Source organism: Tachyglossus aculeatus, chromosome 25 (assembly GCF_015852505.1).
Source record: "Tachyglossus aculeatus isolate mTacAcu1 chromosome 25, mTacAcu1.pri, whole genome shotgun sequence".
Taxonomy (NCBI): Eukaryota; Metazoa; Chordata; class Mammalia; order Monotremata; family Tachyglossidae; genus Tachyglossus; species Tachyglossus aculeatus.
Genome location: NC_052090.1, coordinates 2787251 through 2813734, shown reverse-complemented (window position 1 = coordinate 2813734; position 26484 = coordinate 2787251). Strand labels below are relative to the sequence as shown.

The 26484-nt window shown below is 45.4% G+C and overlaps 1 non-coding gene across 1 annotated transcript; it reads right to left on the bottom strand.

Annotated features, from left to right (window-relative positions):
* Nucleotides 1-6193: 6193 nt before the first annotated feature.
* Nucleotides 6194-6331, bottom strand: LOC119945619. The gene has a single exon (XR_005456279.1). It is a non-coding gene; the product is annotated as a small nucleolar RNA SNORA7 (small nucleolar RNA).
* Nucleotides 6332-26484: the final 20153 nt, after the last annotated feature.

Genomic DNA, 26484 nt, shown 5'->3' with positions numbered 1-26484 from the left:
CGGCTCTTTCCAGTGAGCCATGCTGCTTCTCATCAAAAAGCCTCCTGCCCGGAAGCCAAACAGAATTTGCTGATCTTACCCTTCCCCCTCTACCAGGTAGAGAAGTACCCAGCCCCCACATCCCACTCCAGCAAATTGAATTCAGATCCTTCCAGCTGCTTAGTCCTCCCAGGCCTCAAAACCAGCCAAGCAGTGGACAGCAGGACAGTGTAGCAGTAGGGCAGTGAGCAGCAGAGCAGTGGGGCATCAGGGCAACAAGGAAGTGGGACATTGGGGCAGTGGGACAGTGAAGCAGCAGCATTGCAGGGCATCATGGCAGGGAGGCAGCAGGACAGTGGGGCAGGAGGTTAGGAGGGTGGCTTTTTGTCTTCTCCACTGTGCAAAGGTATGAGAGGAGGCTCAGTGCCAGGAGCCTACGACAGGCTTGACATTTACCATCTCTGTCTGTCTGTCTCACTCCCTCACTCTCTCATAGGGCCTTGCTCAGACTGTAGCACAGAGAGTGGTAGGAGAGAGAAACAGAAAATAAGCAAGTGAGCAAATGAGGCACAAAGTGGATGCTGGACAGGGATCCCCGTTGGCATATCCTCATGCCCTCTGGGCCTGCTCTCGCTTCCTACCCATCCAGGTGAAGGGCCTCCTCTTGAATCTCCATGACTCCCCCTGAGAGATTACTCCAGAACTCAGGGCATGGAAAGGAAGCTGAGAAGATTCCAGTCAATCAGTTGATCTACTGGCCTTTCTGTCTATCCCCTGCTCCCAGCTGGGCTAAGTGTCCTAAATAGACAGCCCTAGAGCCATCCTCTCTGGCCTCTGGTCCTTGAGCAGACAACAGGCTGCCCCATCCCTGGGCTCTGCTCGACTGGGAGGTTGTGGAGCGGAGGCAGTGGCATTTGAGCCCGGGCTATGCCTGGGCAACATTCTGGATGTCTGCTCCCCATCTAAAACTCAATATGTCCAAGACTGAACTCCTTATCTTCCCTCCCAAACCCTGCCCTCTCCCTGACTTTCCCATCACTGTTGATGGCACTACCATCCTTCCCATCTCACAAGCCAGTAACCTTGGTGTCATCCTTGACTCTGCTCTCTCATTCACCCCTCACATCCAATCCGTCGCCAAAAACTGCTGCTCTCACCTCCACAACATCGCCAAGATCCACCCTTTCCTCTCCATCCAAACCACTACCCTGCTGGTTCAATCTCTCATCCTATCCTGACTGGATTACTGCATCAGCCTCCTCTCTGATCTCCCATCCTCCTGTCTCTCCCCACTTCAATCTATACTTCACGCTGCTGCCCGGATCATCTTTGTGCAGAAACGCTTTGGGTATGTTACTCCCCTCCTCAAAAATCTCCAGTGGCTACCAATCAACCTACGCATCAGGCAAAAACTCCTCACTCTCGGCTTCAAGGCTCTCCATCACCTTGCCCCCTCCTACCTCACCTCCCTTCTTTCCTTCTACAGCTCAGCCCGCACTCTCTGCTCCTCTGCCACTAACCTCCTCACTGTGCCTCGTTCTCGCCTGTTCCGCTGTCGACCCCCGGCCCATGTTCTCCCCCTGGCCTGGAATGCCCTCCCTCTGCACATCTGCCAAGCTAGCTCTCTTCCTCCCTTCAAAGCCCTACTGAGAGCTCACCGCCTCCAGGAGGCCTTCCCAGACTGAGGCCCCTCCTTCCTCTCCCCCTCCTCCCCCTCCCCATCCACCGCCTTACCTCCTTCCCCTCCCCACAGCACCTGTATATTTGTTTGTGCATATTTATTACTCTATTTATTTCACTTGTACATATTTTCTATTCTATTTATTTTACTTTCTAAGTATATTTTGTTTTCTTGTCTGCCTCCCCCTTCTAGACTGTGAGCCCATTGTTGGGTAGGGGCTGTCTCTATATGTTGCCAACTTGTACTTCCCAAGCGCTTAATACAGTGCTCTGCACACAGTAAGCACTCAATAAATATGATTGAATGAATGAATGAATTCAATCATATTTATTGAGCATTTACTGCATGCAGAGCACTGTACTAAGTGCTTAGCACTGCAACACCAGCCTGCAGAACCAAGGAAAGCTTGGGGGCTGAAGCTGAGGCCCCAGGTTCAGTGTGTCTTCCTCCTCTCTTCAGCATCCCTCACATTCACAAAGTAGAGAAATTAAAAATTGCTGGCTCACCTGTGTAGTTTCAGAGGGAGCAGGGGTGGTGGGCAGCAGGGACTGTGGGTGAGCTCCAAGCCTTAACTGCCAACTTGTGACATCGTACGTACCTCAATCAATGGCATTTATTGAGCGCTAGGAATCAGATGCCACAGAAACAGACATGTGATGGAAATGTATTGAGAAATACAAAAATCTGAGCCACAGGTCAAAAGCAGAACCAAATTCCAGAGCAACAGTAGGCACATAACAAAACACATGCTCAAAATAACTCGTGGAGAGGGGGAAAGAGACCGAGTGAAAGCAATTTGCTGGACGAGTATAAACAAAAAACAGAAAAAAGCAAGTAAACATCTAATAAAACCTCAAGATGATGCCTCAAGAGGGAAATTAACCCAAAAATATTACCCAGAACTAGGTCAGGATATGAAGAGGGATGACTCAACCATTAATAATATTGATTTAGAACCTCCTATGTCCAGAGCACTATTCTGAGCATGGCTTCAAGGAAAGAGCCTGGGATTGGGGATCAGGAGACCTGAGTTCTAATCCTGGATACACTGCTTGCCTGCTGTGTGACTTTGGGCAAGTCACTTAAATTATCTGGGCCTCAGTTTCCTCATCTGTAAAAATGGGAATGAAATGCCTTGTTCCCCTCCTCTTTAGACTGTGACCCCTATGTAGGACAAGGGACTGTATATGATTTGCTTAGCGTGGCTCAGTGCAAAGAGCCTGGGCTTTGGAGTCAGAGGTCATGGGCTCAAATCCCGGCTCCGCCAATTGTCAGCTGTGTGACTTTGGGCAAGTCACTTAACTTCTCTGTGCCTCAGTGACCTCATCTGTAAAATAGGGATTAAGATTGTGAGCCCCACCTGATCGCCTTGTATCCCCCCAGCACTTGGAACAGTACTTTGCACATAGTAAGTTCTTAACAAATACCATCATTATTATTATTATTATTATTATTATTATTATCGTAGCTATCGCAGGACTTAGCACACTTTTTGGTACATATAAAGTCCTTACAAATGTCATTATCATCATCATTCATTCATTCAATCATAATTATTGAGTGCTTACTGTATGCAGAGCAATGTACTAAGTGCTTGGGTGAGTACAATATAACAATAAGCAGATACATTCCCTGCTCACAACAAGCTTACATTCTAGAAGGGGAGACAGACATAAATATAAATATTACAGATATATACAAAAGTACTGTGGGACTGGGAGGGGCGATGAAGAAGCAGCCATGAGAAGCAGCATGGCTCAATGGAAAGAGCCCAGGCTTGGGAGTCAGAGGTCATGGGTTCTAATCCCGGCTCCACCACTTGTCAGCTGTGTGACTTTGGGCAAGTCACTTAACTTCTCTGTGCTTCAGTTACCTCATCTGTAAAATGGGGATTAAGATTTTGAGCCCCACGTGGGACAATCTGATCATCGTGTATCCCCCGACCCAGTGCTTAGAACAGTAACAAATACCATAATTATTATTATTATGAATCAAGTAAGCAAGTCAGGGTGATGCAGATAAGAGTGGGAGAAGCAGAAAGGAAGACTTAGTTAAGGAAGGCCTCTTGGAGGAAATGTGCCTTCAAAAAATGTTTAAATAGGGGGAGAGAAATTGTATGACGGATTTGAGGAGGGAGGGTGTTCCACGCCAGCGGCAGGATGTGGGTGAGGGGTCAGTAGTGAGATAGGTGAGATCGAGGAACAGTGAGAAGGTTAGGACTTGAGGAGCAAAGTGTGAAGGCTAGGTTGTTGTAGGAGAGTAGTGAGGTCATCATCATGATCATCACTATTAATACAATAGAGTTAGAAAACATGGTCTCTGCCAGCAAGGAGCTGTGAATCCAGCCAAGGAGACAGACAAAGCATCATTTTTAGGTAGGAGAATAAGAGAACTACAAATGGAGATGAGTCCGTGCTCAAATTGTAGGGTATGTAAGCTGATGGACACAGACATGCTATGGATGAATGTGAGTACGTAAATACAGTTGGCACAGAAGTTCTGAGGAAGTGGTTGGGGAGGTAGGGGTGGGGGGATAACTGGTGGGTTTGCTTAAGGAATAAGAAAAATTAAGGTCTCTTGGAGAAGATGCAGTCTCAGAGGGTTTGCAGGAAGGATATGAGCAAGTGGTCAGAGATGGGAGAGACGAGAATGGAGTACTGTGAGTAATAATAATAATAATAATGACATTTGTTAAGCGCTTACTATGTGCAAAGCACTGTTCTAATCACTGGAGGTGGGGGTACAAGGTGATCAGGGTGTCCCACGTGGGGCTCACAGTCTTAATCCCCATTTTACAGATGAGATAACTGAGGCACAGAGAAGTTAAGTGACTTGCCCAAGGTCACACAGCTGACAAGTGGCACAGTTGGGATTAGAATCCATGACCTCTGACTCCCAAGCCCGTGCTCTTTCCACTGAGCCACGCTGCTTTAATAATGATTATTTTTTTGTTTTTGATTTGCTTATATAACTGTTTAACCAATTTAGTAAAACTTAATGCAGTAGAATTTTATAAATAATAATAACAAAATAATAATAATAATAATAATAATAATAATAATAAATAGGTAATCTTGAGTAGAATGAAGAGTTCCAGCTGGGGTGGACTGGGAGGAAAGAGTGGATAATTAATGGGGAAGAGGTGATAGAATTATCCATTGAGAGAGTCAGATCAATGAACAAAAGTCACCAAGATGACCACTCTGGAGGTCTTGATTGTATTTAATAACTGTGCCAACTTACTTTTCCAACATTGAGGGGGAAGGGGTGTGATTCTTGCTACCACTCCCAGAGAAGTGTAGAATAGAGAAGAGAGAGAAAACAGCCACTTCAAGTCAGGACAGACCCAGCCAAGGTCCAGCTCCATCCCCAGCCCCGGCCCCGGCCCCAGACATAACCCCAAGCATCAACCACAGCTCCAGTTAAATTCCAGACTCAGCCCCAGCTCCGGCCTCAGCCCCAAGCCTATCTCTGGCTGCATTCTTAGCTCCTGCCTCAGTCCCAGCCCCAGCCCCAGCTCCAGGCCCAGCACAAACTTGAGCCTCAACCCCAGTACCATTGTCAACCCCAGCTCCAGCCTAAACTTCAACCTGAGCCCCAGACCCATCTCCAGCTTCAGCCCCAACCCCACCCTAGTCATTCATTCATTCAATCATATTTATTGAGCGCTTACTGTGTGCAGAGCACTGTACCAAGCGCTTGGGAAGTACAAGTTGGCAACATATAGAGACGGTCCCTACCCAACAGTGGGCTCACAGTCTAGAAGGGGGAGACAGACAACAAAACAAAACATGTGGACAGGTGTCAAGTCGTCAGAACAAATAGAATTAAAGCTAAATGCACATCATTAACAAAATAAATAGAATAGTAAATATGTACAAGTAAAATAAATAGAGTAATAAATCTGTACAAACATATATACAGGTGCTGTGGGGAGGGGAAGGAGGTAGGGCAGTGGGGATGAGGAGGGGGAGAGGAAAGAGGGGGCTCAGTCTGGGAAGGCCTCCTGGAGGAGGTGAGCTCTCAGTAGGGCTTTGAAGGGAGAAAGAGAGCTAGCTTGGCAGATGTATGGAGGGAGGGCATTCCAGGCCAAGGGGAGGATGTGGGCCAGGGGTTGAAGGCAGGACAGGCGAGAACGAGGTAGTCCCATGCCGAACTCCACCATAAGTCCCTGCTCCAGCCTCAGCACAGCCTCAACCCCAGCCCCAGCCCCAGCTCCAACCCCAGCATCAGTTCCAGCCTCAGCTTTAGCCAACTCTAACCCCACCAACTCTAACCCCAGCCCCAACTCCAACCCCAGCCTCTTGTATTGTCTTATGCCATTGAGTCGTTTCCAGCTCATAGCGTCACCACGGACACATCTCTCCCAGAACGCTTGGCTCTCCATGTGCAATCATTCTGGTAGCGTATCCATAGAGTTTTCTTGGTAAAAATATGGAAGTGGTTTACCATTGCCTCATTCCACACAGTAAACTCGAATCGCTGCCCTCGACTCTCTCCCAGGCCGCTGCTGCCCAGCATGCGTGACTTTTGACTTGTAGCAGATTGCTTTCCACTTGCTAGCCACTGGCCAAGCTAGGAATGGAATGGGTACACCTCTGCTTGACTCTCCCTCCTTTAGCCAAGACTGGTAGAGTACTGGAAACTCTCCAGGTGAGACCCTGAGAGGGGAAAACCCAGACTCATCTCTGGCTAAAACACCAACTCTAAACCAATCTTCAGCTTCAGCCTCAGTCCAGCCCCAGGTGAAGCCTCAAATCAAGCCTTAGCACCTCCCCAAGCCCCAACCGCAACCCAATAATAATAATAATAATGGCATTTATTAAGTGCTTGCTATGTGCAAAGCACTGTTCTAAGCACTGGGGAGGTTACAAGGTGATCAGGTTGTCCCACAGGGGGCTCACAGTCTTAATCCCCATTTTACAGATGAGGTAACTGAGGCCCAGAGAAGTGAAGTGACTTGCCCAAAGTCACACAGCTGACATTGGTAGACCCGGGATTTGAACCCATGACCTCTGACTCCAAAGCCCAGGTTCTTTCCAATGAGCCATGCTGCTTCTCACGCAAGCCCTAGACCAAGCCTTAGTCCCTCTCCCAGACTCAGCCCCAGCCCCATATCCAGTCTCAGACCTAGTTTCAACCCTAGCCCCAGCTCCAGCTTGGGTCCCAAGCCCTAGCCCCAGCTCCAGCCTCAGCCCCAGCCTCAGTGACAGCTCCAGCTTTAGTCCCAGCCCCAGCCTCAGCTCCAAGCCTGGCCCCTGCTCCAGTCACTACCCCAGAGCTAACCCCAGTCCCTCCTCCAGCCTCGGTCTCTGCTCCAGTCCAGACTCAGCTCCAGTGCCAGTACCAACTCCAGCCTGAGCACTGGGCTGAGAATGGAGCTGGGGTTGAGGCTGGGGCTGGAATTGGAGAGCCATTCATTCATTCAATTGTATTTATTGAGTGCTTACTGTGTGCAGACCACTGTTCTAAGCACTTGGTAAAGAACAATACAACAATAAACAGTAACATTCCCTGCCCACAACGAGCTCACAAACTAGAGTGGAAGAGAGATATCAATGCAAATAAATAAAATTACAGACATGTTTATAAGTGCTTTGGGACTGGGATGGGGGATACAGATATGTGCATAAGTGCTTTGGGGATGGGAGGGGGGAAGAGCCAAGGGAGCAAGTCGGGGCAATGCGGATGAGGGTGGGAGATGAGGAAAAGTTGGGCTTGGTCTGAGAACGCCTCTTGGACAAGATGTGCCTTCAATAAGGTTTTGAAGCTGGGGAGATTGGTTGTCAGTAGTATTAGAGGAGGGAGGGTATTCCAGGACAGAAACAGGATATGGGCTAGAGGTCGGCTGCCAGGCAGGCAAGATCGAGGCACAGTGAGAACGTTAGCACTAGAGGAGTGAAATGTGTGGGCTGGGTTGTAGAAAGAAGGAAGCAAGGTGTGATAGGAGGGAGCAAGGTGATGGCATGCTTTAAAGCCAATGGAGAGGAGTTTTTGTTTGATATGGAGGTGGATGGGCAACCACTGGAGTTTTCTGAGAAGCAAGGTGATGTGTCCAGAATGTTTTTGTAGAAAAATGATCCAGGCAGCACAGTGAAGTATGGCTGGAAGTGGGGAAAGACAGAAGGCTGGAAGATCAGCAAGGAGGTTGATACAGTAATCCAGGAGGAATAGGGTGAGTGATTGTATTAATGTGATAGCAGTATGGATGGAGAGGAAAGGGCAGATTTTAGTGATGTTGTGAAGATGGGACTGACAGGATTTGGTGACAGTGGGGTGAGATGGGGCCAGGGCTGGGCTGGGGGCTGAGGCTGGAACCAGAGGTGGGCCGGGGGCTGGGCTGAGGATGGAGCTGGGCCAGAGTCTGGAGCTGTGACTGATGTTGGAGCTGGTGCTGGGGCTTTGGCTGGATCTGGCACTCTGCCTGGAATTGGTGTTGGGGTAATGGCTGGTCTGGTACTGAGGATGGGGCTATTACTGTGGATGGAGTTGGGCTTGAGGCTGGAGTTGGGGCTGGAGCTGAGGTTTGGACTTTGGCTAGGACTGCATCTGCTACTGAGACTGGAGCTGGGGCTGGGGCTGCATTGAGTTTGGAGCCAGGTGTTGGAGCTGGAATTGGGGGTTGGGCTTCTGTTGGATGGGGCCTGGAGCTGAGGCTGGAGCAGGGGTTGGAGCTGGGATTGGCTATGAGGTTGGAGCTGGGGTGGGGCATTGGCTGGAGCTGGGGCTGGGGTTGGGCTGAATGGGGGCTGTTCCTGGAATTAAGATGGAGCTGAGGCTAGCGTTTTACCAGAAACTGGGATGAGTCTGGAGCTGGAGCTGGGGCTCAGGCTGAGATGGAGCAGGGGCTGAGGTTTTGTTGGGGCTGAGACTGGAACTGGGCCTGGTGCTGGAGCTGAGGCTGGATATGGGCCTGGGGCTAGAGCTGAGGCTTGGGCTGAGAATGGAGTTGGGGCTGGTCCTGGAAGTGGGGCAGGATCTGGGCCTGAAGCTGAGACTGTTGCTGGGTTTAATAATAATAATAATAATAATAATGGCATTTATTAAGCACTTACTATGTACAAAGCACTGTTCTAAGCACTGGGAAGGTTACATGGCGATCAAGTTGTCCCACAGGAGGCTCACAGTCTATATTCCCATTTTACAGATAAGGTAACTGAGGCACAGAGAAGTTAAGAGACTTGCCCAAAGTCACACAATTGGCGGAGCCGGAACTTGAACCCATGACCTCTGACTCCAAAGCCCAGGCTCTTTCCACTGAGTCATGCTGCTTCTCTAGAGCTGTGGCTAGGGTTTGTGGCTAGAGCTGGGGATGAAGTTGGACCTGGTCTGGGGCTGGGCCTGAGGCCTGAAGTGTCCCATTTATGTAGGAGGGAGGAGGATTTAGTCTCCATTTTACAGATGAGGTTGCTGAAACACAGAGAACAGAAAAACAGGTCCTCTGACCTCCTGGCCTGTACTTTTTCCAATATGCCATACTGCTTCCCAAGTCTGGATCACGGCTCTGGCTCTGGAGAGATAGTTACGATCTGCCCTTCTTCCTTCAGGGGCACATCAGAGGCAGGCCAAGTTGAGCTCCGTTGACGAGTGTTCGGTCTAGGGCAGAGAACCAATCTCTGGATCACTCACTCCAGACTTGGCAACTAGAGCTTCTCAAAAGGATAAACCATCTGTTGAATCAGGAGGCAGCAACAAATGATCATAAAGAGAAAAGCAAGTCACTCATGGCTTGTTTGCCAAATCAAAAGTGCAAGGAGTTGAGCTGAATTGTGATGTGATTCTGCCAGGACAGAGAAACAGCTGCAGCTAGAAATGCTTAATGTCTGTCGGTGTTCCTCATATAGGCTGCAGAATGAAAGATTGAAAGGGTTTCTATAGCATTTGCAAAACCATTTGCATTTGAATAGAAAATAAATTTCTTTTTGTATCAGTTCGATGGAAGTATTTGCCAGGTGAGATGTGGTTCGTAGGATTGTCAGGTGGGGACTCCTGCTGGGGAGGAGGGTTTCTTTAATAATAATGGTAATTATTGCTCTAAAAATAATTGCATTTGTTACAAAGGAGATGCTTTAACAACCTGATGGCTTGAATGCTTTTTCTTTGTCAACTCTGTTTCTAGGGGCCACGTTTATGCATTTTGATGTTATTCCCTGCACTTTTCCTGTATCTGGCACACACAGCAAAAATCATGTTTGCTCTACTGCTCTGTGTTTTGGGAAGTGTTTGATCAACAGTATTCTTCAGTAGTCTCTCTAGAATTACTCTGGCTAGGATTTCGTTTCAATGCAGCGTAATGACATGCTTCAATAATTTTTTCAATCTGATGTTTCACCTTTCTTCTTGAAAAAGGTGATAATGGTGGTTTCTTTGAGATCCTTTAACATCTTCTCAGTGCTTAACATGTCAAAGAATCTGTGCCAGCATGTAAACAAGGTGTCCTCTCCATGCTTTTAGATCTCAGCAGATCTAACATCAGGTCCAGGGACTTTATTAATTTTCAAGTGACTTCTCCAATAGTTGGGACAAGGACCATGTGTTCAAACATAGTTTTGTACGTTTTTCAGAGTCTCTTCTTGTGGAAGGCATAATAAGGAGAAGGGTGAAATGATGTCTTCTCTTCAGGATTATCTCCTTTTCTGTGCTGGCCCAGGAGATACCTTCACCCTTCAGAGGTATTAGGACAGACTTCTCAGGGCCATATGATGACTTTAGCAGAAGAGGAGGAGAAGGAGATGGAGTGGGATGAGTGAAAAGAGGGTGTAAAAGGAAGACAAATATGTTCTCACTTTTTCAGCTCCTCAGTCATCTTCTCCATCACTGATGAGGAACCAGATTGGACCAGGACTGTTGACTGATGACGGAGGCTTCAGGCAGGGAAATAATAATAATAATGATGGCATTTGTTAAGCACTTACCATTCATTCATTCATTCAATCGTATTTATTAAGCGCTTACTGTGTGCAGAGCACTGTACTAAGCACCAGGGTAGATGCAAGCAAATTGAGCTGGACACAGTTACTGTCCCACGTGGGATTCATAGTCTCGATCCCCATTTTACAGATGAGACAACTGAGTCACAGAGAATAATAATTATGGTATTTGTTAAACACTTACTATGTGCCAGGCACTGTACTAAGTACTGGGATGGATACAAGCAAATCAGGTTGGACACAGTTACTGTCCCACGTGGGACTCATAATCTCAATCCCCATTTTACAGATGAGACAACTGAGTCACAGAGAATAATAATTATGGTATTTATAAAACACTTACTATGTGCCAGGCACTGTACTAAGTACTGGGATGGATATAAGCAAATCAGGTTGGATGCAGTCCCTGTCCCACTTGGGGCTTAAAGTCTTAATCCCCATTTTTACAGATGAGGTAACTGAGGCCCAGAGAAATTGAGTGACATGCCTAAGGTCACACAACAGATATGTGGCAGAGCTGGGATTGGAACCTAAGACCTTCTGACTCCCACGCCTGGGCTCTAGCCAACTACACCAGGCTGTTTCTTGGCTTAGTGGAGAGACAGTCCAGCTGCAGCCCCCCAAAGTGCCAACCTCACCTTGCTTCCGGAGAGTTCCTCAGTCTGTCTGGGTGAATTCCATGGCCTGGCCCAGAGCTGGAGGAGGACCATGGAAAACCCGCAGGTGTCATGGCCTGGCAGGAGATCACATCCTCTGGTCAGGAATACCTCTCAGTGGTGGGAACAGGAGCAGGATACCACAACCGTACTCTGGTTCTATGTTTTGTGGGCTTACTCTATGGATGATGTCAATAGCATTGGCCCTAGAAAAATGGACAGAGTGCACACTCAGGCTGTGGCTCAGAAGAACCCCCAGCTGACTCTCCTGACCTGCAGCACTGGGAACTATTCCAGACCAACAGTGAGCCCCTTACTTCCTGGCATACAAGGGCTAGTTGCTCAGGAGAGAGCCAGAGGCCCTAAGTGCCGGTTGGAGAATCTAGACAAGGAAAATGCTCTGCCTGAGTCCACAGCTGCCCTGCCCTCACTTCAGAAAAGGCCATGATGCCCTGCTTGTCTTTCCATGCAGATCTGCTCCTGCAGAGAAGGATGAGGTGAAAGGAGTTAACCCATTCTCCAACCCTTTAAAGATCCTTGGACTCCTCTGTTGGGGAAGGAGAGGGTCATTGAAGGTCAATGTTGAGTTGACCTGATAGGGGACCATTCCTAGGAGAACCAGTTAGCCAACTAGGGATGGGATTTTTTGTAAAGATCATAGAATAACCTGAGACTGCCAAAACAGACTTGCTAGCAGCTATTGTAAATTGACTTGGCAGCCTGCTGAGATGTAGTAAAGTTGACCTTTTATGAGCTGATTTGTCCCTTGTCATAGCAACCAGACAACTGCAATGGCAAGAGTTAAAATTTTTATAATAATAATAATGGTATTGTTAAGTGCTTACTATTTGCAAGGCACTATACTAAGCAGGGTGGATACAAGCAAATCGAGTTGACCCTCCCGTCCCAAGTGGGGGTCACAGTCTCAATCCCCATTTTACAGATGAGATAACTGAAGCGCAGAGAAATGAAGTGACTTACCCAAGGTCACACAACAGACAAGTGACGGAGCTGGTATTAGAACCCATGACTTTTGGATTCCCAGGTCCAAGCTCTATCTACTATGCCATGCTGCTTTTCTATGCGGTGAGACTCTTCTGAATGGTCATGCCAAGTGTGTGTAACATTTCAGTGCACACTAAACCTGTGGATTGTACTGCATCGGTAGAGAGTTTTCTGTAAACTTCCTTCTTGTCTGAGTCCTGGGGTCCTTCAAAGTGCTTTAGGTCATTGCAAGTAGACTTTAGAAATTTGAGTAATTTGCATCAAACGAGTCTCAGAATCTCCACTTGTTTGTTCCCAATGTCTTGACAGCTGCCTGGAATAAATGCATACTCATTATATATGTTGGAAATAGTGGTTTGAGTTTCCTCTTTCAGCAGGGCTGTTGCGAAGTTACTCCAGAGCTCTTTGTAGGAGTCTTTGTTTTTCAGAAACCCAACTTTACCGTTTGGGTAGTTTGGAGGTCACGTTTGGATGCAATGGATCTTTGAGCACTGTGAGCCTAAAGCAAGTCAAATGATGGTCCTCTAGCACTGTGCTCCACTTATGACTGCTATGGTCCATAAGTCCTTGAGGTCCCTGGCCACACTATGATGCAGTCAATGAGATACTCCTATTTGGAGTATCATTACAAAAACCATCATTATCATAATAGGATTCAGGGTTCTTTTGTTTGACAAGAGAAAGAAGGTGCTTATGATCAATCACAGCCTAGTGTTTGGCACATTCATTTCAGCAAAATCAAGCCAATGCTGTTGAGTTTATCAGTTCTATGAGGCCCAGTGACTCTTTCAACTGTAGGCATCAATGGCAATTCTAGTGTTAAAATCAACCCTTGTGAATTCATTTTATTTGATGTTGCTACACCAACAATGAGTTTGCTTAGCAGCGTGGCTCAATGGAAAGAGCACGGGCTTGGGAGCCAGAGGTCACGGGTTCTAATCCTGGCTCTGCCCCTTGTCAGCTGTGTGACCTAGGGCAAGTCACCTTACTTCTCTGGGCCTCAGCTATCTCATCTGTAAAATGGGGATTAAGACTATGAGCCCCACGTGGGACAACCTGATGACCTTGTATGCCCCCAGCACTTAGAACAGTGCTCAGCACATAGTAAGCACTTAACAAATGCCATTATGAATCAGTTAATTAATCAATCTTCTGAAGTGTTCTTTTTCCTCATTTCAGTTCAAAATCGTGGGAGTGTATATTCTTATGATGATGACAAAAAAAGCTCATTTATTTCAAAGACAGTGAAAGTGCTGAGCATGAACATATAGTGAATCCAAATGTTCTAGAGATGGCCGATGAATTTATATGAATTAGGGTGCTGGGAACCAATCAGAAAGACTTATGGGAGGAAATGGAGTTTTATGAAGATTAAGAATGTGGAAATGTGATTTGTAGAGGGAGGGAGTTACAAGCCAGAGAATAAGCAAGTGGAGGAAGCAGGCATTCATTCAATCATATTTATTGAGCGCTTACTGTGTGCAGAGCACTGAAGTAAGCGTTTGGGAAGTACAAGTCGTCAACGTATAGAGACTGTCCCTACCCAACAAGGGGCTCACAGTCTAGAAGGGGAGACAGACAACAAAACAAAACATGTAGACTGGTGTCAAAATCGTCAGAACAAATAGAATTAAAGCTATATGCACATTATTATTCAAAATAAATAGAACAGTAAATATGTACAAGTAAAATAGAGTAATAAATCTGTACAAATATATATACAAGTGCTGTGGGGAGGGGAAGGAGGTAGGGTGGGGGGGATGGGGAGGAGAGTACAAAGGTGTTGCTGTTTGGGGAGATGAAAACATGGATATGGGAGCTGCTGTGCAGGAAGAAATCACTGGATTAGATAGTAGATTGAATGACAATGGAAGATAGTGGCTAGTCGAGGATGATCCCATATTTGTGGGCTTCTAGGACAGGGAGGATGGTAGTCCCAAGTATTCACTCTGCTCAGGCAATGGGGGAGATCACCTCCACAGCTTTTTGATCTAGGCTTCTTGGTAGACTAATCTCAAATCTCTGAAGGTTTCCTGAAAGTTTCCAGTCAGGGCTAAAAAGACCCAGGAAGGCACATTTCTGGCTATTAGTGTTTTGAAGTCAGTTCCCTCCTAGTTCTCCTCCCCCTAAAATCCCTGCACTTTATTCGACACCCACACTCCCAAACCTAAATGAACAGCTGGCACTTCTAGTGGTATTATCAAATGAGATGAGAAAGTTAGGAGGAGGAGTGGGAATAGGGGGAAAGATTTATCATTGCTTAGTACCACACTCTCAACACAGTAGGCCCTTAATAAATACTGTTGATTGATTGTTTGCCCAGTACTAATGCCTGTTTGATGCAAATCCAGTCCCTGGTAGGCATCCTTTTGAAGAGGATCAGTCCTCTTCAAAGAAATTTTATCCAGAGTCTACCTCTGAGTTGTTTGCTGAGACATAACTGGCCATTTCAAGCATTATTAGAGCTATTATAGTCTGGTGAATGTGCTGGCTGTATTCTAGGATACTTTATCAGCCATCCATGAATTTTATCAATATTCTTCTGGACCCTACACAGCTTCCTAAAGCAAGGAATTTCATTTGCTTACCACTCACTGGGACAAATGTTTCTCTTAGCTGGTTTGGGACCTTCTACCTCCATACTTTGATGAGTACCCCCTCTTCTTGTGGGGTGGAATTTGGGGAACAACACTTGTCTAAACCTTTCATGGCCCTGTAAACTCCAATGATGTCCCCTCTCCATCTGCATCTTTCCAGGCCAAAGCATCGACTATGTTTTCACAAACAGTCTTGAAATATATTTAGAAATAGCTTTAGTGCATGTTATAAACAAGACAAATGTGTTAATGCTTAGTTTGAATGTCTTTGCCTTAAAGGATGCAACTTATATCCAATCCACAACAAACATTTATGGGATTTGAAGCATCCTAGATTGATTCTAGCCTGAAGGTAAACCATCTACACAGCAGTGTTGTAAATTCTAACCTTGAAACAATTACTACTTGGAAAACAAAACTAGCTCACCAGGGTGTGGGCAATGTAATTTAGCCCCTAGGAAAGAAGAGGAGAATATGATTAATAAATTTTAAGCCTTCTATGCTCTGCTCTGTTCTATGAGCATGAACAAAGGTATAATAAGCTATGCCTGGGAGGATTTGCCATGTGCCACTTGGGTGCTATCTCTTGTCTCTGCTGTGCTGGAGGGCATTAACATGGTACTCTTTGGGCAAGACCCTTAATAGAAGGCTGGTTTTATCCTGTGCTCCATGCTATACCTAATTTGTTGTAGGCCCTTGGAGGTGTAGGAATCATAGGCACTCAGAGAAGCAGCTATAATATTTCAATGTTCTCCTCATCACATCTTTTAAGATTGAAGATAAGGCATGGCAAATGACTGGTAACCTTCCAAAATACAAAGACATGGTGCTTGTCCCAACTGCTGGAGAAGTCACCACAGCAGTAAGGGCCATGAAAAGTGGCCAAGCCAATAGAGCCAATAGCCTAGCCTCTGAGATCCTCAAGCACCTAGTAGGCACTTTGCTAGAACTCTGGTTTGGGGTCCTGGACACATAAAGTCACACAGTCCTGGACACATGGAGGAGAAGCCCTGGAATCTCAAAAATGTCCCATCATCAATATCATCAGGAAGAAAGTTGTAACATCAGTTTGGACATCTCATGACTCTAAAGGCTCAGAAAGGAAAGCTGAACCAATCAATCAATCTATCAATGGTGTGAAGCAGCGTGGCTCAGGAAAGAGCCCAGGTTTGGCAGTTCTAATCCTGGATCTGCTGCTTGTCAGCTGTGTGACTTTGGGCAAGTCACTTAACTTCTCTGTGCCTTGGTTACCTTATCTGTAAAATGAGGACTAAGACTGTAAGCCCCACATGGGACAACCTGATCACCTTGCATCCTCCCCAATGCTTAGGAACAGGGCTTTGCACATAGTAAGCGCTTAACAAATGCCATCATTATTATTATTATTATTATTTATTAAGTGCTTGCTATGTGCAGAGCACTGTTCTAAGCACTTGGGAGGATACAATACAGCAGAATTAGCAGACTTGTTCTCTGCCCAAAATGAGCTTACAGTCTAGAGGGGGAGATGAACATTAATATAAATAAATAAGTAATTTATAATGTATAATTTAAAGACATATACATAAAGGCTTTGGGGTGAAGTATTCCTGGATTAACTGCTGATAGAATCATCCAAACACTCCTGGAATCCCGTGTGGTTTCAGATCAAAAGTTACACTGTGGAAGTGATCTGTACAGCATGAGAGATATAATAAAAGTTCAAGGAGCAGCATCAAGGCCTCTATATGGATTTCAGAGATTTTACTAACTCTGGAATCTGAAAATTGTTTAATAAATCTGGCTGCCCTTTTTTATGGCATTTGTTGAGCACTTTACTATTTGCAAAGCACTGTACTAAGCGCTTGGAGAGATCAAGCTAATCAGGTAGGACACCGTCCATGTCCCACATGGGGCTCACAGTCTTAATCCCCATTTTACAGATGAGGTAACTGAGGGACAGAGAAGTGAAATGAGTTGCCCAAGGTCACACAGCAGATGACACACAGCAGGAATAGAACCCAGGTCCTTCTGACTCACAGACACATACTTTATCCACTAGGCCCTGTTGCTTCTCTGAAAAAGTTCATTAAGATTCTGAAACTGCCTCATGATGGTACTGCTGGCTGGGTCAGAGCCATTTTCTTCCCTCCCCATCACCAATGGTGTAAAGCAAGAATGTGTAATGGACCCAATCCTATTGAGCAGATTCGAAGGAGCAAATGCCGGAGGACGTAACAAGAGACCTGGATGCAGGGATGAGAAAACAAACGCTCTTGCTTTTCTGAGAAATTCTTTCAGCTCAACAGGTAAGAAGCATCAGCCAAAGTCTTAAAGACGGTCACTCAAGTACTGTTATATACAGAAAACTTTGGCCTAGGGGCACACATCCAAGAAGGAATGTAAAAGATTGTAAAATGCCTTTTTGTGTCAGCCAGGAAGTATGGGATGCTGAGAGTCTGGAGAAAAGTAGTAGTTCTAGGAGTGGTATTAACAGGATTTATTGAGTGCTGTCTAAATGCAGTCCACTGTACAGAGTGCTTAGAAAATAGAAAAAAGAAGCACGTTCCCTGCCCACAAAGAACTTATACTCATATTCAGATTATGGGCATGAGAAAATTTTACAAACAGAGCAAACAGAATAAATAATTGAATGTAAAATTGAATATACAAGTGCTGAGGATGGGAATAAATAAAGTGCTGGAGATGACTTACTTGGTGAGATGATTTGACTTGGGGTGTTAGGAATTGACTGTGGAAGGCTTTTTGGAGGACCCTGAACCTGAAGGGAGCTGTGGTTTTCCAGCTTTGAGGGGAAATAAGTTCCAGGTAGGGGAGAAGCATAGGTGAAGAGACAGAGGTGGAAGAGTTACACCTCCCTCTATTTCAAGCAAAGCCTCCTGTCCATTGGCTTCTAGGCTCTCCACAAGTACTTTCCATTGTATTAAGCACTTGGGAGAGTACAATACCATAGAGGTGGCAAAAATGCTCCCTGCCCACAATGAGCTTCCAATCTAGAGGGGGAGCAGGCATTGATATAAATAAATGATTTATAATATATAATTTAAATATACTTACATAGATTCTGTGGGGCTGAGGTTAGGCAAATATCAATTGCCCAAAGGTCACAGGTCTATGTTCATAGATAATTGAGAAAGAAGAGGAAGCTGGAAAAGAGAGCTTAAATGGAGAACATTGAAGATGATGATGATGATGACTGTACTTGTTAAGTTCTTACTATGTGCCAAGCACTGTTCTAAGCACTGGGGTAGATATAAGTTAATCAAGTTTGACACAGTCCCTGTCCTCCATGGGGCTTGCCCTATTAATCCCTATTTTACAGATGAGGTCACTGAGGCCCAGGGAAGTTAAGTGACTTGCCCAAGTTCACACAGCAAACACATGAAGAAGTGATTAAAGAAACTGATCTCTCTCCTTCTCTGTAGTCTCACATTTCCTCCTGCCATCAGGATATCTCTACTTGGATGTCCCACTGACACTTTAAATTTAATATGTCCAAAACAAAACTCCTTATCTTCCCACCCAAACACTGTCCTCCCTGTGACTTTCCATAACCACCCTTCCCTGTTCCATAAGCCTGTAACCTTGGTGTTATCTTTGACATATCTCTCGCATTCAATCTGCATATTCAATTCACCACCAAATCCCTTCAGTTCAACCTTCACAACATCGCTAAAATCCACCCTTTCCTCTCCATCCAAACTGCTACCATGTAAATCCAAACACTTATTTTATCTTGCCTTGATTAGTGCATCAGCCTCCTTTCTGACTTCCTTACCTCCTGTCTCTCCCCACTCCAGTCCACATTTCACTCTGCTCCTAGGATCATTTCTCTACCAATTTATTCAGCCCACATTTCCCCACTCCTCAAGAATCTCCAATGATTGCCCATCCATCTCTGTATCAAACAGAAATGCCTCATCATTGGCTTTAGTACTTACAAGAAGCATCATGGCCTAATGGATAGAGCACAGGCCTGGAGCTCTGAAGGACCTTGTATCTATCTCAGTGCTTAGTACAGTGCCTGGCACATAGTAAGCACTTAACAAATACATATGTGAGTATTAACAAATATGTGAGTGAGAGATTGGCAGTGAGGTAGATGATCTCAAGGTACAGTGAGTAGATTAACATTTAGAGGAGTGAAGTGTGTCACTACACACTTAATCAGATACAACCTGATTAACTTGTATCTACCACGGTTCCGAGTACAGTGCCTGGCACATAGTAAGCACTTAAAAAATACCATGTAAAAAAATGAAGTTTCATTTTAGATGTTGAGGTTGAGGTGTCTGTGGGATATCTCTATTCTATAAGCTCATTATGGGCAGGGGACATGTCTACTTAACTCTTTTGTATTGTACTCTTTCAAGTGCTTAGTGCAATGCTCTCCACATAGTAAGTACTCAATAAATATCATTGATTAATACAAGTGAAGTTGTTCTACGGCAAGAGAATATATGGGATTGCAAGTCAGATGAAGAGTCAGAACCAAAAAGATAGATGGGAAGCCATAAATACATCCAGAAATCGATGTTAGCCTCCCAGAGACAAATGATGTCACAGAATGCTATTTCCTAGGCAAGCACTGAACAAAAATGTAAAGAAAGGCTAGTAGGTCGAAAATCAAATCAATAAGGGCAGCATGTCCTTTGGGAGTGTAATGACAAGTTGGTAATAGGATGCAGACCAAATTTAAGGTGTCCATAACTATAGTACTGTCCAACTTTATTTATAATTGAGACTTAGATTCCACACAGATGCTACACCTGTCTCCTTGTGCAGTTCCATCCACACCATTTTTGAACTATTATCAACATAAAAGACAGGACAGATTCACAAAAAACGAGGTACTTGGACAACCTCAGTCTCCTAGCACCAAAGCTATGTTCACCACAATACAACTGCACTGGGTGGAACATGTGAGAAGAGTAGAAAACTGCAGGACACTCCAAATCAGAGTGTCATGAACTGAAAATGACCAACTGAAGGCAAGGAAGTCAGAGGTAAGGTTTTAATATTGCTTAAGCATTGCTGTAAGCCAGATGAAAACTAGCAGTCAGTTGCTGCAGATAAACTTGCATGGCATGCCAAACCAAGAAAGAAATGTCTCTTTTTGAGGTAAAGTGTCATAAGGATCATGATACAAGGAAGCAAAAGGAAAAGCAGTGAAAAGCCCTGCAAACAACAAGCATGCTAGCACAACAAGGTGATAGTGAGTGCAAGTGATATGATTGGGTCTGTGGATTCTGCACTGGGGTTTTCAGTTTCTCATACATACACACTCATAGACACACCTACATACCCATAAATGAATTTCAAAGTAAGTGGCACCTTTGAATAAATAGGACTGATGTGTGCATGTACACATTCAGGCATTACATGGATCTGTTCAAGCCATCACAGTACTGCCGAAGAATGAAAATGTCTCCAGTCCCGTCACAGACAGGAAGGGAATCTTAAAGCCATGATAAGAACATTTCAATATCCTCAACACGGCCAGTCTGGGAAGACATGGAACTTGAACCAACTATTGAGAAGTACCTGGTGGGTAGAACATAAGCCTGGGAGTTAGAAGGACCTGGTTCATTCAATCGTATTTATTGAGTGCTTACTGTGTGCAGAGCACTGTATTAAGTGCTTGGGAAGTACAAGTTGGCAACGTATAGAGACGGTCCCTACCCAACAATGGGCTCACAGTCTAGAAGGGGGAGACAGACAACAAAACAAAACATGTAGACTGGTGTCAAAACCATCAGAATAAATAGAATTATAGCTATATGCACATCATTAACAAAATAGAGTAGTAAATATGTACAAGTAAAATAGAGTAATAAATCTGTACAAATATATACAAGTACTGTGGGGAGGGGAATGGGGCATGGTGGGGGGAAGGGGAGGAGGAAAGGAAAAAGGGGGCTCAGTCTGGGAAGGCCTCCTGGAGGAGGTGAACTCACAGTAGGGCATTGAAGGGAGGAAGAGAGCTAGTTTGGCGGATGTGTGGAGGGAGGCCATTCCAGGCCAGGAGAAGGATGTGGGCCAGGGATTGACAGTGGGACAGGCGAGAACGAGGCACAGTGAGGAGGTTAGTGGCAGAGGAGCAGAGGATGCGGGCTGGGATGTAGAAGGAGAGAAGGGAAGTGAGGTAGGAGGGGATGAGGTGATAGAGAGCCGTGAAGCCAAGAGTGAGGAGTTTTTGCTTGATTCATAAATTGACAGGCAAACTCTGGAGATTTTTGAGGAGGGGAGTGACATGCCCAGAGCGTTTCTATACAAAGATAATCCAGGCAGCAGAGTGAAGTATAGACTGAAGCTGGGAGAGATAGGAGGATGGGAGATCAGAGAGGAGGCTGATGCAGTAATCATCTGAAGAGAGAGGGCGTTCCAGGCCAGATGATGATGATGATGGCATTTATTAAGCACTTACTATGTGCAAAGCACTGTTCTAAGTGCTGGGGAGGTTACAGGGTGATCAGGCTGTCCCTCAGGGGGCTCACAGCCTTAATCCCCATTTTACAGATGAGGTAACTGAGGCACAGAGAAGTCAAGTGACCTGCCCAAAGTCACACAGCTGACAATTGGTGGAGCCGCGATTTGGGGATTAAGACTGTGACTCTAGTGAGGGACAGAGACTGTGTCCAACCCAATTATCTTTCATCTACCACAGCGCTTAGTACAGTGCCTGGAACATAGTAAGTGCTTACCATATACCACAATTACTATTATTATTACTTAAGTACAATAGAGGTCACATATGTTCAAATTCATTTGTTCTTCCAAATTGCTGGAAAGTTACTTACCCACCAAGGTTTTTTAAGTGAACAATAATTCCTATTTTTTGAATGTTGACAATAATAAGTGGTCTTCGTTAAGAGCCTTCTATGTTCCAAGCACTGTACCAAGTGCTGGAGTAGAGACAAGGTAATCATGATGGACACAATCCCTGTGTCATACCTGTGTACAGAGTAACTTCATTGTAAATTGGAAAAGATTGCTTACTTTTTCCATTAGTTTTGAATATGATGCATTCCTTTTTCTGTTTGCCTAGCCAGGTCACATCTCTGCTTCTGAAACTAGTGGGCTAGTATAACACACATTCTCTGCCCACGGGGAGCTCCCAGCCTAGAGAGAGAAACAGACGCAGGATGTGGGTGAGAGGTCAGTGGTTAAATAGATGAGTTTGCGGGTCAGTGAGGAGATTGGTCCCCCCTCAATCAGCACTCTGGGTTGCTGATGCAAAATGGTGACTGACTGATCCCTCTTCCCAGGTCCACAACCCTGGAATTGAGCAGATGTAATTGGGGATCCAAGCTATTGCTTCCACCAATGTGTTCTCTCTGCCACCTAGGAATGGACACTGAAGCACATGAAAGCTTATTTTGAGGGAAGATGGAGGGTCAACACCCCCCTCCAAGCCTGATGGTTATAGGATCTCCTGGGGTGATTTAAGGGTGGGTGCTTCCTAGCAGCTCCCAGCTCATGTGGGCAGGAAACATACCTGCCAACTCTGTTGTGTTGTACTCTCTCAAATGCTCAGTACAGTGCTCTGCTGATAGTAGGCACTCAATTAAGTACCACTGACTGAATCAATGATTTCTTTGGCTTTTTTTGGGTCAGGTGAATGACCCTTTGGGCTATTTCTCCTCCTCCATTTTGTTCACCGAGTGCTCACTCAGTGGAAAGCACTGTATTAAGTGCCAGGGAGAGAACACTTAGGAGACATGACTTCCGTCTTCAAGTGGTTTTCAGTGTCCTCACATATATCTTCAGTCCCACAGACAAAACAGCACTTTCTCAGTAATGCGGACTCCTTCTTATCTGCCATCTCTCTTTGAAAGCATCAATAATAGGTATTTCCATATCTGTAACAAATTGGCAATGAGACTTCAAAGGTTTGAAATCAAGGCACAAGAACCCCAAGAGGAAAGGGATTTGAGGCCAACACCCTCATTAGAAGGACATCCACCTTAGGGATTTCAAAGTATCTCACAGTTCAGCAGTGTGTTCTGACACCCTTTTTTGTCAATTCATGCAATTGTAGTTACTGAGAACTTACCATAGAGTGGTTCAGAGCACCGTACTAAGTGCTTATGAAAATACAAGAGCTAGTCCTTGAGGATGTTGTAATCCAAGTAGTTTGGAAGGGGAAAGGATGATAGCCATCTTGGTCCCTCCAGATGAGTGGCAGGGAGGTGTCCCCTGGGTCTAATTGTGCAAATAGAGCAGAGTCTACCCCTCCAGCCAGATCAGCAAAGCCTCAGTTTGCTATCCTGCACCCTTCCTCTACTCTAGGAAAGAGACAGCAGGCAGGTACTGGGAAAATGCGTGACTGCCTCACTGAGAAACGTGGGCCAAAATACTGGCTGGTTCTCAGGGGAGCCAGCTTGGCCTTCTAGAGCACGAGATCCAGGAACCAGGAAACCAAGGTCATCGCAGGCAGTGACCCAGGGCTCTGGAACTTGGCGGGGAGGGGCTGCAGACAGACCCCCACCTCCAAGAGCTGGGATGGGCCAAAACCTCACAAGTCAGCAGCATTCAGAACCTGGACAGTAGAGAACACTGTCCACTGCATATGCTCTTTTCCTTGAACTACAAGGCCCAGGAATCCCTGGAACCCTTCCCCCCTCAATCCCCATACGATAGTGACCGTATCTTCCACTTTCTGGATTGTTGGTCACAAGCCTGTAGTTTAATGGTTTGCAGATTAGTAGGTCCTGGGCATTGTACTCTGTTCATCAAATACTGAGTATGATTGTGGTGATAATGATGTCAACGTTGATGATGATAGAGATGAAAACAATTCCAATGAAATGCATTTTGTAACACTGAAAGATTAGTGTCTTTTCCAAGTCCTATCCATAAAGCAGCTGACATATTGATGCACCTGTCTGCCACATTTCATCCATTAAGGAGCATGTTTGTGGTAGAAAAGGATACAGCATTCGCAGGTTTTTGAGGGGAATGTAAAGCAAATTAACAACCTCCTCTTTCTTGTCTTGCTGAAATTAATTGTCAGCTTTTTGTTATATTTTAAGATTAACAGCTCATTTATTGCCAAAATATTTTATCATTTTGGAAACTTCATTTGCAGGTATTTTGTTCCCTGAACCATATTGTGAAATGAAACATATGAGTGTTATTTGTTTCATTTGTACCAATTAAGCTGTTTATTAAGATTCCTAGGAAGTTTGCTCCAACTCAATGGAAATGGACCCTGTGAGGATCTAAATGGAGCTAAAAATAGGCCTTCCCTTGGCAGGTTCTCCAGAGCAAAGCTGCCCTTGGGATTGATTAGGCCCCACACCGAAAGCCACACCTAGCCCACTGCCATGTCTCCCCATCTGAAAAAAATCCTTCCTTGACCTCTCCAGTCACCCCACCTCCCTTCTGCTATTCCTCTCCAAAGTCCCTGAGCGAGTTATCTACACCCACTATTTCTAGTTCCTCTTCTAAAATTCTTTCCTTGATCCCCTCCAATATGGCCTCCACTCCCTTCACCCCACAGTAACTGCTCTCTCAAATAACACAACTGATCTCTTTCTTGACAAATCCAAAAGTCAGTACTCCATCATAATCCTCCTCTACCTTTCAGTTGCTTTCAATATTGCTGACCATTCCCTTCTCCTGGAAACATTCTCCAACCTTTGCTTCACTGACTCCTCTCCTGATTCTGCTCCTATCTCTCTGGCCACTCATTTTCAGCCTATTCTGTGGGTTCCTACTCTGCCTGCCACCCACTAACAATGGGAGTCCCTCAAGGTTCAGTTGAGTCCCTTTCTATTCTCCATCTACACCCACTCCCTTGGAGAACTCATTCACTCCCATGGCTTCAACTGACATCTGTATATAAATGATTCCCAAATTTAGATCTCCAGCCCTGAGCTCTCTCTTCTGTAGTCTTGTTTTCCCTCCTGCCTTCAGAACATCTCTATCTGGATGTCCCACTGACACCTCAAACTTAGCATATCCAAAACAGAACTCCTCATCTTCCTACCCAAACCCTGTCCTCCCCCTGACTTTTCTATCACTGCAGACAACATCATTATCCTTCCTGTCTCCCAAGCCCATATTTTTGGTATTATTCTTGAATTGTCCTAATCAATCAATCACATTTATGGAATGCTTACTGTGTAGAGAGCACTGTACTAAGCATTTGGAAGAGTACAATGCAACAGAGGTGGTAGATACATTCCCTGACCACAACAGGCTCACAGTCTACAGAGGGAGACAGACATTAATATAAGCAAATAAATTACAGATATGTATATAAGTGTTGTAGGGCTGTGACGGGGGGATGAATGAGGAGGGCAAATTAGAGTAGCACAGAAGGGAGAGGAAGAAGGGGAAAGGAGGGCTTTGTTACGGAAGGCCTCTTGGAGGAAATGGGCTTTCAATAAGGCTTTCAAGGGGGGAAAGAGTTATTGTTGGAGATGAGAAGGGAGGGGATTCCAGGCCAGAGGCAGGATGTGGGCAAGAGGTCAGCAGCAAGATAGATGAGATTGAGGTACAGTGAGAAGCTTAGCATTAGAAGAGCAAAGTGTGTGGGCTGAGTAGCAAGGTGAGGTGGCGGGGATAAGGTAATTGAGTGCTTTAAAGCAAATTATGAGAAGTTTTGGCCTGATGCAGAGGTGGATGGGCAATGATTGGAGTTTCTTGAGGAGTGGGGAAAATCACCTGAACGTTTTGGTAGAAAAATGATCCAGGCAGCAGAGCAAAATATGGACTAGAGTGGGGAGAGACAGGCAGGGAGGTCAGAAAGGAGGCTGATACAGTAATCAAGGTGGGATAGGATAAGTGTTTGGATTTACATGGTAGCTTTTTAGATGGAGAAGAAAGGTCAAATTTTGGTGATTTTGTGAAGGCAGAACCAACAGAATTTAGTTTTGAATTGACTATGTGGGTTGAATGAGAGGGGAGTCAAGTACGATGCCAAGGTTACAGGCTTGTGACACAGGAAGAATGGTGGTTCCATCTGCAGTGATGGAAAAGAGGAGGACAGGGTTTGGGTGGGAAGATAAGAAGAGCGGATATGTACAAAAGTGCCACAGGGTTGAGGGAGGGGTAAATAAAGGAAACAAATCAGGGCAATGCAGAAGGGAGTGGGAAAAGGGGAAATGAGGGCTTATTCAGGGAAGGACTCTTGGAGGAGATGTGCTTTCAAGAGAGCAATTGTCTTTCCAATATGTAGAGGGAGGGCATTCCCAGGTAGAAGCAGGACATGGGCAAGGGGCCGGTGATGAGTTAGACAAGATCGAGATAGAGTATGTTGGCATTAGAGGAGTAGAATGAGCGGGCTAGGTTGTATTAGGGGGAAAGTGATTGAGTACTTTAAAGCTGATGATAAGGAGTTTCTGTTTGATGTGGAGGTTGATGGGAAACCGCCAGAAGTTCTTGAGGAGTGGGGAAACATGGACTGAGTGTTTCTGTAAAAAACGAATCAGGCAGGAGAGTGAAATCAGTACTAGAGTGGGGAGAGACAGGAGGTAGGGAGGTTAGCAAGGAGGCCGATACAGTAATCAAGGTGGAATAGGATAAGTGCATGGACTAACATGACAGCATTTAGGATGGAGAAGAAAGAGAGGATTGATGTTGTGAATGTTGAACCAATAGGATGCAGTGATAGATTTAATATAATA